The sequence below is a fragment of the Peromyscus californicus genome, unplaced genomic scaffold (genome assembly GCF_007827085.1).
Source record: "Peromyscus californicus insignis strain IS unplaced genomic scaffold, ASM782708v3 Scaffold_8__1_contigs__length_139910024, whole genome shotgun sequence".
In the NCBI taxonomy this organism is placed as follows: domain Eukaryota; kingdom Metazoa; phylum Chordata; class Mammalia; order Rodentia; family Cricetidae; genus Peromyscus; species Peromyscus californicus.
The window spans coordinates 4,815,387-4,826,800 of NW_026294606.1; positions in this window are offsets into that span (position 1 = coordinate 4,815,387).

Genomic DNA, 11,414 nt, shown 5'->3' on the forward strand with positions numbered 1-11,414 from the left:
GCACAGTTATTAATTACAAATACAAGACAGGAATTCCTCCCACCCCCATGCCTATCAGTTCTGGGAGAACATTTCCTGTGGCCCAAATCTCATCAAAACATTTCTTGCTCAGTTTTTTAGTATTTCTGCATGCTCAAGGCTTGCTCTGATCCTCAACTCGTCAGATTACTCTCTCCTTCCTGTAGCAGTAAGGATAGGTCACACTACAGCACAGAGGGGAAGTCGGAAGGAGAACTTTGGGACTATGGAAAAGTAAAGGACAAGATGGCTCAGGAGTCTCTGTAGGGATCTACCTGAGATCCATGCCGTTCTAGGCCGCACCACAGCTCCTATTCATCACTCTTTTCCTTTTCAGAGATTTCTGGGGTCACCATTTTATAATCCCATCTCCCATTTTCTTTGTCCTGTTCTCAGGTTTTCTGACACCGTGTCATTGTTCTGTCTAAGCAAGCTGGAATAGTGAGAATCTTGAACAATGATAGCCTGAGAGGTGGACCATTAGAAGACAAAGATGTGAGTGTCTGCGTGCATGTGTGCATGTGTGCGTGCGTGCGTGCGTGCGTGCGTGCGTGTGTGTGTGTGTGTGTGTGTGTGTGTGTGTGTGTGTGTGTGTGTGTGTGTGCAGGCCGGTGTTGACCTCTGGCATCTCCCTGATCATTGTCTTCTTTATATGTTGAAGCAGGGTCCCTCACTGAGTCCATTGTAGCTGGTCTGGTGAGCCACCCTCTGTGGCGATTTCCTGTCTCCAATTCCCATGTGCTGGGATTGCAGGCTGACTACCACAGCCACCTGACTTTGATGTGAGTTCTGGGGATCAGAACTCTGGTTTCACACTTGCTCACAAGTACCTCATGTGCTGAGCCATTGCCTCAGCCCAGGGTTGCGCTTTGCATAGCTCTCTGAGAACAAGGGGGACTGATTTTCTTCTCCCTGGCCTGCTCTCTATTGTTCACTTTGTGGGCCCAGACAGCAGCTACCTCAGGTTTCACACGGTTGTCCTTGGATTTCCTTGTCTTCCAGAAAAGTTTGACAAGAGATGTGTTGTTCAAAACTTTACTTAGTTATGTATGTGTGAATTTGTGTTCCAACAGTGCTGTGGAATAATGCTTTTGTACACTGGTTTAATAAAACGCTGATTGGCCAGTAGCCAGGCAGGAAGTGTAGGCAGGATAAGCAGACAAGGAGAATTCTGGGAAGAGGAAGGCTGAGTGAGAAGATGCCAGCCCATCATCCAGGGAGCAGCATGTAATGACACACAGGTAAAGCCATGGAACATGTGGCAACACATAGATTAACAGAAATGGGCTGAGTTTAAGTGTAAGAGCTAGTCAGTGGTAAGCCTGAGCTAATGGCCAAGCAGTTTTAATTAATATAAGTCTCTGTGTGTTTACTTGGGTCTGAGTGGCTATGGACTGGGTGGACACAGGAAAACTTTCAGCCATATAACAGCCTGTCAGAGAATTTTCTAGATCTTGTCTATGCTTAGACAATCACAGTCTGAAAGTTGTTAAGGATTCCCATGACTCTACAGGGTCAATGTTTCTTAAAACTCTAGTGGGAGTAAAGAATGCCTCCCGGACAGTGCTGGAAGCAGAGCAGATAAAGAACTGTATTTCAATGTGTAATTTAATATGATATTCTATGAACCTCACAGAATTTTGGATGTATGCACCGGGCTGGCTGGCTCTCCTTACGTCTTCTAAAACAAAAGAAAATGAGATAATCACATTTCAAGGTACACAAACCACCATAAGCTCTGTTGCCAGATGAGGTTGGAAAGTGGTTTGTGCCAACCATTGGAGCTGATGATGCACTGGTACCCGCATTTCCAGCACCACACTCACTGTCTGGTGTCACTCACTGCTGACTCTGAGTCCCATCTGTGTTCAGTACACGCTTAATGTACCTGTTTGGATGTAAATAATTGACATTTATTAAACATGACCTTCACCCATCCATGAAAGAAGCTAGAAAGAGGTCATGACTTTTTCCAACTTAAATATTACTCTAAACTATTGGTAAAGTGCCTCAGTTCTTGGTCAGTATTGTGTATTTTGGGATTGCCAGTATTTTATACTTAATGGCATTTTACTCTATTTCCAAAGGATGGAAAAATTTCACAGGCTCAAAAGAATTTGAATGTAGTACTGAATGATGCTTCAAGCCTCCTAAAAAGAAGACGATAATTTCAAAGGTAAAGCACTTGTCAGTTTCAGTTAGTCAATGGCAATGTAGCACTTACTACTATCAAAGAAAACTCATGTATATTCTGAGGGAGTCTAGGGGATTAGAAGCTCTCAAGAAGTGACTAAAATCTTAAACTGTCACCTTCACTTAGCACAGTGACTAGCTGGTGGGCAGATCTGGGGACTATGGTATTCTCTTAGCACAGTGACTAGCTGGTGGGCAGATTTGGGGACTACGGTATTTGCTTAGCACAGTAACTAGCTGGTGGGCAGATTTGGGGACTATGATATTTTAAAAGTTACACTTAGGTTTTCCATTTGATGATTAGAGCACACATTTATTTGTGTGGTATAAAGCAAGTCAGCAAAAAGAAACTGACAAAGACCCCAGAAACAAGACTGGGCCTTTTTATTCTATGTCCTTTAATTTGATGGTAGTTTTCAATTTTCTTTGAATGTATACATTATTTTTATAACATTTTAATAAGAATGTTTGTAAAGGTAAAATAAAGTAAAACAGATGAATCTCAGTCCTCAGAGAAGTTAGTACGCCTTCCTGGAACATGTCAGGCGTGGTGCTGGGTCCTTTCCATGTTGTTCCATGATGGCTGTGCCTTCTGGGTGAAGGCTCACAACAAAGATGTCTGCTTGGGCACTCTTTCTGTACTGTACCTTACTCCACCCCTTAAGGGACAGAGCTGCTTCCCAAACCCCTGGACCTTTCATGAAGATAGTCCTGCATCAGTTTTGAGCCTAGCATTAAAAACTCCTGGCAGGTTCTGCTTTAGCCAGTGGGAAGCTAAAAGCCATGGAAGAGTTATAATCAATCTGGGCCACATGCTGTGGTGAAGTCTAAGCCGGTCACATGGAGAAGCCAAGTGTAAGATGTATCTGCTTCTTGTGACTTCTGTAATAAATTTCCACATACTTTGTGACTTCATCTGACGGAACTTAATTTTCCCCTAACTTGGAAGCCAGAAGTCTAACATCAAGATGTTGGCAGGTCTTGTTTGCTTTGAATGCCCCTTAAGAGAGGCTGGTTCTCGCTTGCTCCAGCTTCAGTCAAGTTCTATGAAAGAGGAGGTGGGATAGCACATCTCAGTAGGGGGCTCTGGAGGGGAGCAGTCTCAGGCTCCAGTCATCCAGGAAAAGGAAGTTGTGAGCGATGCTTCTGCACACTCTGTCAACGTCTGTTCACTGACCATGGGAAGGCCTGTCCATTACCTTGGGTCTGAGGCCCAGAAGGACAGCAGTTTACATGCATAGTCTTAAGTAATCGCAAGGCATGTTATTAACTTGGCTCCAAGGTCTGGCAAAAGTCCAGTCCCTTTGAAGGCAAGAGATATTTTCAGAAAATGTCTATATTTGATGAAAAATGCACAGGAAGTGTCTGACACAAGGTTGGTGCTTTACCAGCATGAGTGAGACAAAGGAATGGTATGACATGGGACTCTACCACGCCTTCACTGAGGTCATGAAAAGAAGCGAGAAGTCAGGAAAAGGAGGGAGCAAAAGGTCACTCATGTCAGTGTTCCTACAGTCCTAGAGGCTGGCTCACATGTCCGTGCCAGCCGAGCACACAAGTGATACCAAGTTCTTTGAAATGCCTCACGTGAGGGATGTAGCTTATGTGAACTTCATGTAGCAAAGTTCAGTCATCCCTTGGTGTCTGTGGGGGACTGAATCCAGATCTCTCATGAATACCAACCCAAGATGCTTGATTCCATTTTGTAAACAGCATAGTATATTCTCCTGCAAACCTTAAATCATACCAATTCCATCTGAATAGGTTCTTTACTATATTGCTTAAGGAGTGATAACAAGGAAAGATGTTGTGAGTAAATTGTGATGTGCCCCTCACTGAACTCTCAGTACTGTATGAAATGTTTTCCCTTTTTTGAGGACCCCCCCCCACAATGCTGGCAGCTGGCTTCAGCTTTTTCCTTCTCCCAGCATCACATTCGTGGGGAGATTTCAGTCTCCGGGGGTGCATTGTCTCAGTAGTCTGTCAGCCAGAGGCGGGCACAGTGTCTCTTCAGAATGTCTTCATTCCTGGCTGGATGTGACATCACCTGAATAGCCCGGTCCTTACCACAAAGAGATGTCAGGAACAGCCACGCCGCCGTGTCATTAAGCAAGGAGGAAAGCAGCGCCAGTTGGTTTTAAATACTTCTACAGCAGAGACAAGGGTCGAGTCTAGACCTGGTCAGCAGGAGGTGCCAGGCTGCTGAGTGGCGCAGACCTTCTTCGGGCTTTGACTCCACCCTTCATTTCCCTCACAGGGGTCCACAGTACCTCGGACCCCGGACATGACTGTCTGTAGAAAGTCCAGAGATTCCCACATCCAGTGTGGGGGAAGAGCGGTGACAGTTCCACGTCCGTGTCCACTCACGTGTCATTATTAAACAGCTGAGCAGATGCCGCTAAAGGCCTGACTCTAGCAGGAAGCACAAAAACGTTCCTTATAAGGAAGTTGCCAGAATTATACACATTTCTGCAGGGCCCAAGCTCCTGCATTTGATGGCACAGCACACACGGTGCCCTACCCCCAGCCCGGTGTTGTTGAGTTTGGAAGTTTCCATGCTGATGTTTCTTGATGAGCCAAATTGCCTTAGGGTAATTTAGAGCGAGACATTGAGGTTATTTTTGAACTTATGCTATTATAAGTAATGACAGAAGGAATAACTGTGTGCACAGGTCATTGTGCACGTGTGACTAACTTAAATTATGATATTAATTTGTGAAATCTCCTCTCTATTGGATATGGGGGGCCTCAAATTGAATCATCATGTGTGCTGTCAAATGTATACCATGTAATTTTGACAAAGAAAATGAGAACCATCCTGTTATTTTAAGTGATCCAATTGTTTTACTTCTGCCCTTAAACTTAGTTTTTTAGTGATTTGAAGTGGAAACTAATGGGAGAAACAATGTGTGTAGGTCCAGTCCCCTACAAAGCAAGACAGCAAAGCTGGCATTCCTCTAGGTTCTGGCTCTTTAAGATGCCAACAGCTGCATGACTTACATATAACCAAGATCTCTTTCTTATACTTGTGAAGGCTTGAAGCCCACAGTCAAGTTGTTAACAGATCTAGTGTCTCTCGAGGAACCATTTCCTGTTTCCTGCTTTCTAGATGGTTATCTTTGGCTAGACATGCATATGGTAGAAAGAGACAAAGATTGTTTTCTCTTCCACTTTCTTTAAAAATATATTTATTTGTTTTTCTTTTATTGAGGCATGTGTGGGTGTACGTGTGATTGTCTTGCATGTATGTTTTTGTGAATGTGGAGGCCAGAGGACAAGTTCAGGTTTCATCCTCAGGAACACTATCCACTTCCTTTGAGACAGAGACTCTTGTTGGCCTAGAACACACCAAGTAGGCTAGACTCACTAATCAGCAAGCCCCAAGGACCTTTGTGTCTCCTCTTCTCTGGTGTGGGCTCTGGGGCTCAGACTCAGGTCTACATATTTGCACGAAGCACTTTACTGACCAGGCTATCCCCTGGCCTTTGGTTCTTTCTCATATGAACTAATCTCACGTGTGAGTGTTCTGTCTCCATGACCTACTTATCACTCACAGGCTCCAACTACTAATGCTTAATACACATTGATGGTGAAGATTTAAGACATTTGGGTCTGTGGGGAGGGGGGCACACAACGTTCAGACCCCAGCAGTCCTCTGAGGTATTGTGTTCTTTTTATAGGCATAGTTGACAGTTATTTTTAGGTAAAGACATTTAGCCATTATTTTAACTCTCGGTAAGTGGTTATAATGGCCTTGGGCCATGAATTCAACAAATATTTAATGAGCATGATGGCAGAGACTAGAAGGGAAGCCAGTGTACTTTCCCTCAGCCCTGGGCCTATAATATGTGTACGAATAGTTCCTCAGCCTCCCTTGCCGTTGGATGTTGACATGTACCTGTGCTCTGACCAATGAATGTGGGTGGAAGTATGTGGGAATATTTCACACCTGGTCCATTAAAAATTTCCCAACACATTCTCTGTTGATTCCCTGGAAAACCACCATGACTGGTAGACAGCCAAACTTGCCAAGAAATAACTTCTGTTATGTCATCTTATCAGTCTCCCAAGATTTTCTTATGTAAAGAGCGCACATGATTTTGACAAGAACCAGGTCTTCTGGCTCTAAAGGCAATGGAGAAACTACCCTTGGGGCTATAGGAGAGCTTGTTGGAGAGTCCTAAACACTGGCTTGTGTAGCTAGAGTTTTCCTGCCTGGCCCACAGTCAGGGCAAATCTCTCTCACCTGCCAGTCCCACAGCCGTCAGACCCGACCAAGTAAACACAGAGACTTGTATTGGTTTTAAACTGTATGGCCATGGCAGGCTTCTTGCTAACTGTTCTTTCAGCTTAAATTAATCCATTTTTATAAATCTATACCTTGCCACATGGCTCGTGGCTTACCGGCATCTTCACATGCTGTTTCTCATCGTGGCGGCTGGCAGTGTCTCTCTGACTCAGCCTTCCACTTCCCAGCTTTATTCTCCTCCTTGTCCCGCCTACACTTCCTGCCTAGCCAATGGCCAATCAGTGTTTTAATTATTGACTAATCAGCAACACATTTGACATACAGAACATCCCACAGCAGGCTTGCAATTTGCTGAATGGGAAATTTCGGACTGTTAGGAATAGATTTCATGATCTGAGTTCTACACCCACTCTCTACTTAAAGCTCATCTGAGTTATTCTGAATACTAAGGGGAACTTGACAGATTTAAATTACAGCCACATCTTGACTTAGGGAGTGAACATAATCCTGAAAGAAAGGCTGATCTCCAATGGATTGTTTATCAAGCCCTCAACTGGCAGCCAGTCTGCCTATCTGACTGCCTAACCGGCTGAGCGATAGTAAATCTTCCCAGTTGGCTTGAGTGGATTGAAACTTGGGAGATTAAACTCATTCCTGGGTGTGTCTGGGAAGGCATTTCCAGACAATTATCAGGGAAAGACCCACACTGAACATGGACAGCACCTCAATGGGTTGGAGACCGGATGGGTTAAAAAATATGGAGAAGGAAGCACACTGGCAGGGCATGCCTGCTCCCTATCTAGTGTGAAATAGTGTCCTCCTTCCCATGTGTCTCCACTGGAATGTTTTGTCTCATCCAGGCCCAAAGTATTGGGACCCCTTACCATGGACCAGATGCCAGCAAACAGCCAGAACAAGCCCTTCCTCTTGTCTTGGGCATTTTGTCACAGGCTGAATCACTCACTGGACATATGTATTATAGAGGGAGTGAGGTTGCCTGTGGGACGTGGACTCCACCTCTGATTACCCAAGCTACTGGCTTATTAATAGTAGGAGACAGGAAGAAACCATCCAGCGTCATGAAAAAGAAATGGACACTCTCAAAGGAAAATAGTTCATAAATCATTGTTACCAGATGCACAGAATTTGTCGAGGCATTCAAACAAAAACTAAAGCCAAACCAAAAATAAATAAATCCAAAAACCTTCCCAAACCAAATTCAAGTTCAGCCCCTGTTGCCAGCCCCAGTTGCAAGCAGAGCTGCCTGAGGACAAAATGACACAGAGGCAGATTTGCTCCCACAGTCTCTCCCTGGCACTCATCCTTTCTTTTGGCTCCCTTGCCTGGGGACTATGCACTCGTCTCCCCTTCGAATGTTCTCAAGGAAGGTCATGCCTGATAACTCACGGCTGACATTTGTTGACTGATTATATTTTGGTGGAGACTTGTATTTTTCAAGGCCCTGTCATAAACAGATGCGATATCTTGTTTTTGCTGCTGTGACATTGGGGGGAAAGTGTACCCTCAAGTTCAAAGGCTTCAGCAAACAAAAAGTGTAGGGGAGGGGGGGGGGTGGGAGGAGTGGGTAGGGCGCACGTGACCTTGTAGAGGATAGCTTTCCCACAGGCTCCTCCAGTCTACTGTGGACAGCAACACAGCAGCCTGAGGAGATACCCCAATGTTTAGTTAGATCAGAATAGTAAGAAGATTCTTTTTAGAACATTCTAGATCTTGCTCTGACCTTTTCTGCTTGACCATAGGCAAGCTTTGTTTCTTACCCCCTAAACCAAATCCTTGAGTCCAGCCCATATGTCCAAGTCACCCCCAACTTACACATTCTGAGAAAATAGTAGCTTAGCTGTTCTTTCTTTTAATAAAATAAGTTTAAATATGTTTATAATAGAAATAGAAGCACTTCACTGTCTCTCCACCCTTCACGCCCTCTAGCTGCTCCCAGCTAGTCTCTCTCGAGCCCCCCATGTCCACACCACTCTCAAGTTGATTGCCTCCTTTACTTTTCATTATTTTTTTATTGAAAGTGGATTATTTTTCTTATAAAATCTATCCTGATTATGGTTTCCCTTCCTCTACTCCTCCCAGTTCCTCCTCATCTCCTCTCCCATCCCATCCAGATCTACTCCCTCTCTGTTTCTCATTAGAAAACAGGCTTCTAAGAGATGACCACCAAACAAGGCAAAATAAAATATAATAAAATGAAGCAAAACCCACCATACTGAAATTGGACAAGGCAATTCAGCAGCAAGAAAAGATTCCTAAGATCAGGCCCAAGAATCAAAGATCCATTTATTCTCACACTCCGAGTCCCATAAGAGCACTGAGCTAAGAGCTGTACTATGTAGGAGCAGAGGAGACCTGTGCAGGCCCTGTGCATGCTGCCTCAGTCTCTGAGCTCGTGTGAACCTTGCTTAGTTGGTTCAGAGGGCCTTGTTCTCCTGGTGTCCTCCATCCCCTCTGGCTCTTTTCACCTCCCTGAGCTCTGAGGGGAGGGCTTTGATGGAGAAATCCCATTTAGTTTTACTGTCCACATAACGTCTGGCTGTGGGTCTCTGCATCTGTTCCTATCTGCTGCTGAAGGAAGCTTCTCTGATGATGATCAAGTAAGATAGCTGCCTTTTCTCGATTATTTTTGTTACATACGAATGCACATGTGTGTGCAAATATATATAAATACTGCCACTTTTATTTGTGGTGTATATATGGTATTGGAGTGGTGACCACTTTGTGCTGGATAACCAGTAAGGCGGCTTGTCCTTGGGAGGGGCTAATTCTCTTCCTCCAGTAGTCATTGGTTGTCTGTAATTCTTTGACTTGGGGTAGGACCCTGAGAAATTTACCCACTTCCACATTAATGTGTCCACTGGCATGTTAGCTTAGTAATTCTTTGTGGTTTTCAATTTCTACTATATTTTCTCATCTGTGCGGCTCTGAAAACATTTGGTCAATATGCCTCTACTACATACTAAAAAGCTTCTAGAACTGAGAAAGTAATTTTTATGAAGATTATTAATTAATTTGAGTTGGAGGGCACCATCAAGAAGGAAGCTCAAAATGAGAATTTTCCTGGTCAGTGTAACTCTGGGATCTGCCTGTCTGAAGGAATGGCTCTATCTGGAGTTACTCTGACCAAGGAAGGCCGTGCCTCACTGGGCTTAGGAGGGTCATCCTCAGCTGTGTCTATAACTTGGCAACCACATTTACTTTGTAAGCTGTAGCAAAGCTTTGAGTCCAGTCCCACATGATCACTGAGCCATGATCTTTCCAGGAAGCACCCCACAAGAAAAGTGGGTTTTCATCAGTGGGGCTCCATATCTTTAGCTGTAAGCTAAAACATAAATGGACTTAATGGGACATCTTCACAGGGAACAGCATGATGCTTTGGCACATTCACAAGTTGAGTATTGATCAACTCAAGACAACTTGCCCTCCATTCCAAGTGTTTATCATTTCCATGTGATGCATGCACTCAACACCTTCTTTTCTAGCAATTTTGGGTCACTTGATACACGCTTGTTGACTGTAATTACCCCCTCCAGATGTGGAACAGAACACCAGTGTGAAGTCTTCCATGCTGGCTGTGACTGGGTTCACTCATTCTTTTTCTTGGCCTCTAGGCCCCACTGTTTGCTCACTAGCTAGCTGGATCAGCTAAATATTCTTAGTTTTCATTTGAGCATGAAATCATGTGAAATTTGCTCTTCTGTGCATGACTCATTTCTGTCAACATTTAGGGTAACCAGTTCTATCTAGCTGCTTCAGTCAACAGGATTGTTCCCTTTTTAATGACTGAATAGTATTCTGCTGTCCGGGAAGTCTTGGTTGATTCCATTTCTCAGGTCTCGTGAACAATGCTGTAGTAACCAGGTGGGTACAGATGTCTGTTTGAAACATCAATTTCTTTTAGATAAGTAACCAGCAAGGAGAGTGTTGAGTCATGTGGTACCTTTATTTTCAGTTTCTTCAGGCTCTTCTACAGTGTTCTCTGTAGAGGGAGCATTAATCTACATTCCTGCCAAGAGTGTAATTTTCCTTTCTCCTTACCTTCCCCAGCATCTGTCAGTTTTCCTTTCCACTGGAGGCATTCTGACTAGGGTAAGATGGAATCTCATCGAACTTCTCTGATGTTGACTGGTGTGAACATTACCTCATACACATGTCAGCCATTGTATATCTGGTTTGGGGAGATGTCTTTTGGGTCACTTTCCGTTTTAAAACTAGCAGATTTTTTTTAACTCATTATTTTTCCTATTTCATTGTTGTCTTCCAAACTGTCACAGTCCTACATTTTCTAAGGGAGAGAGTGTCACCATTTTTCTTTTCTAATTACAATGGTCCTTATTCCTGCAGAAGCTGGCTAAAATAAATGCAAAAGAGACAGAGAGTGTTATAGTACTTTTAGAGCAGTAAGTATTCATGGAAAGCAAATAAGAGGTCTTTATGAGCTAAAAAGCATGCATTTCTGGTTTCTTACTTGGTGGACAAATGTCTTGGGAGGTGGGTTAAAAGTTTACCAAAACACACTCGGGTTATCTGCTCAATTTTAGGTCCAGGATTGATGAGTCAGTCTATCAGCATTTTTTTCAGAGCCTCGGAGAGGTTCTCACCATCTTCATATAGTGATGAAGACAGAAGCCAGACCCCAGGAGAGGTCAGACTGAGCAATCAAATTAACATCTGTTAGGAATGATTCAGTCTTCAAGGTCAGCCTATACACAGATGTCAACCTGTCAGAGTGGAAAGATGATAACCACTGACCCGGAGCCTCTGAAGCTGAGCAGGCAGCTGGGGGAGACAAGCAGTTTTGCTGAGATAGCAAATTCATGTTGGAATGTACACTTCCTTACTTAAAAAAAGAAAAGGACATAATACCAAATCCAAGTCGAGGTTAACCTTGGTCGTATTGACTGTTGATAAGAAGACTCTCCATTCTCACAAC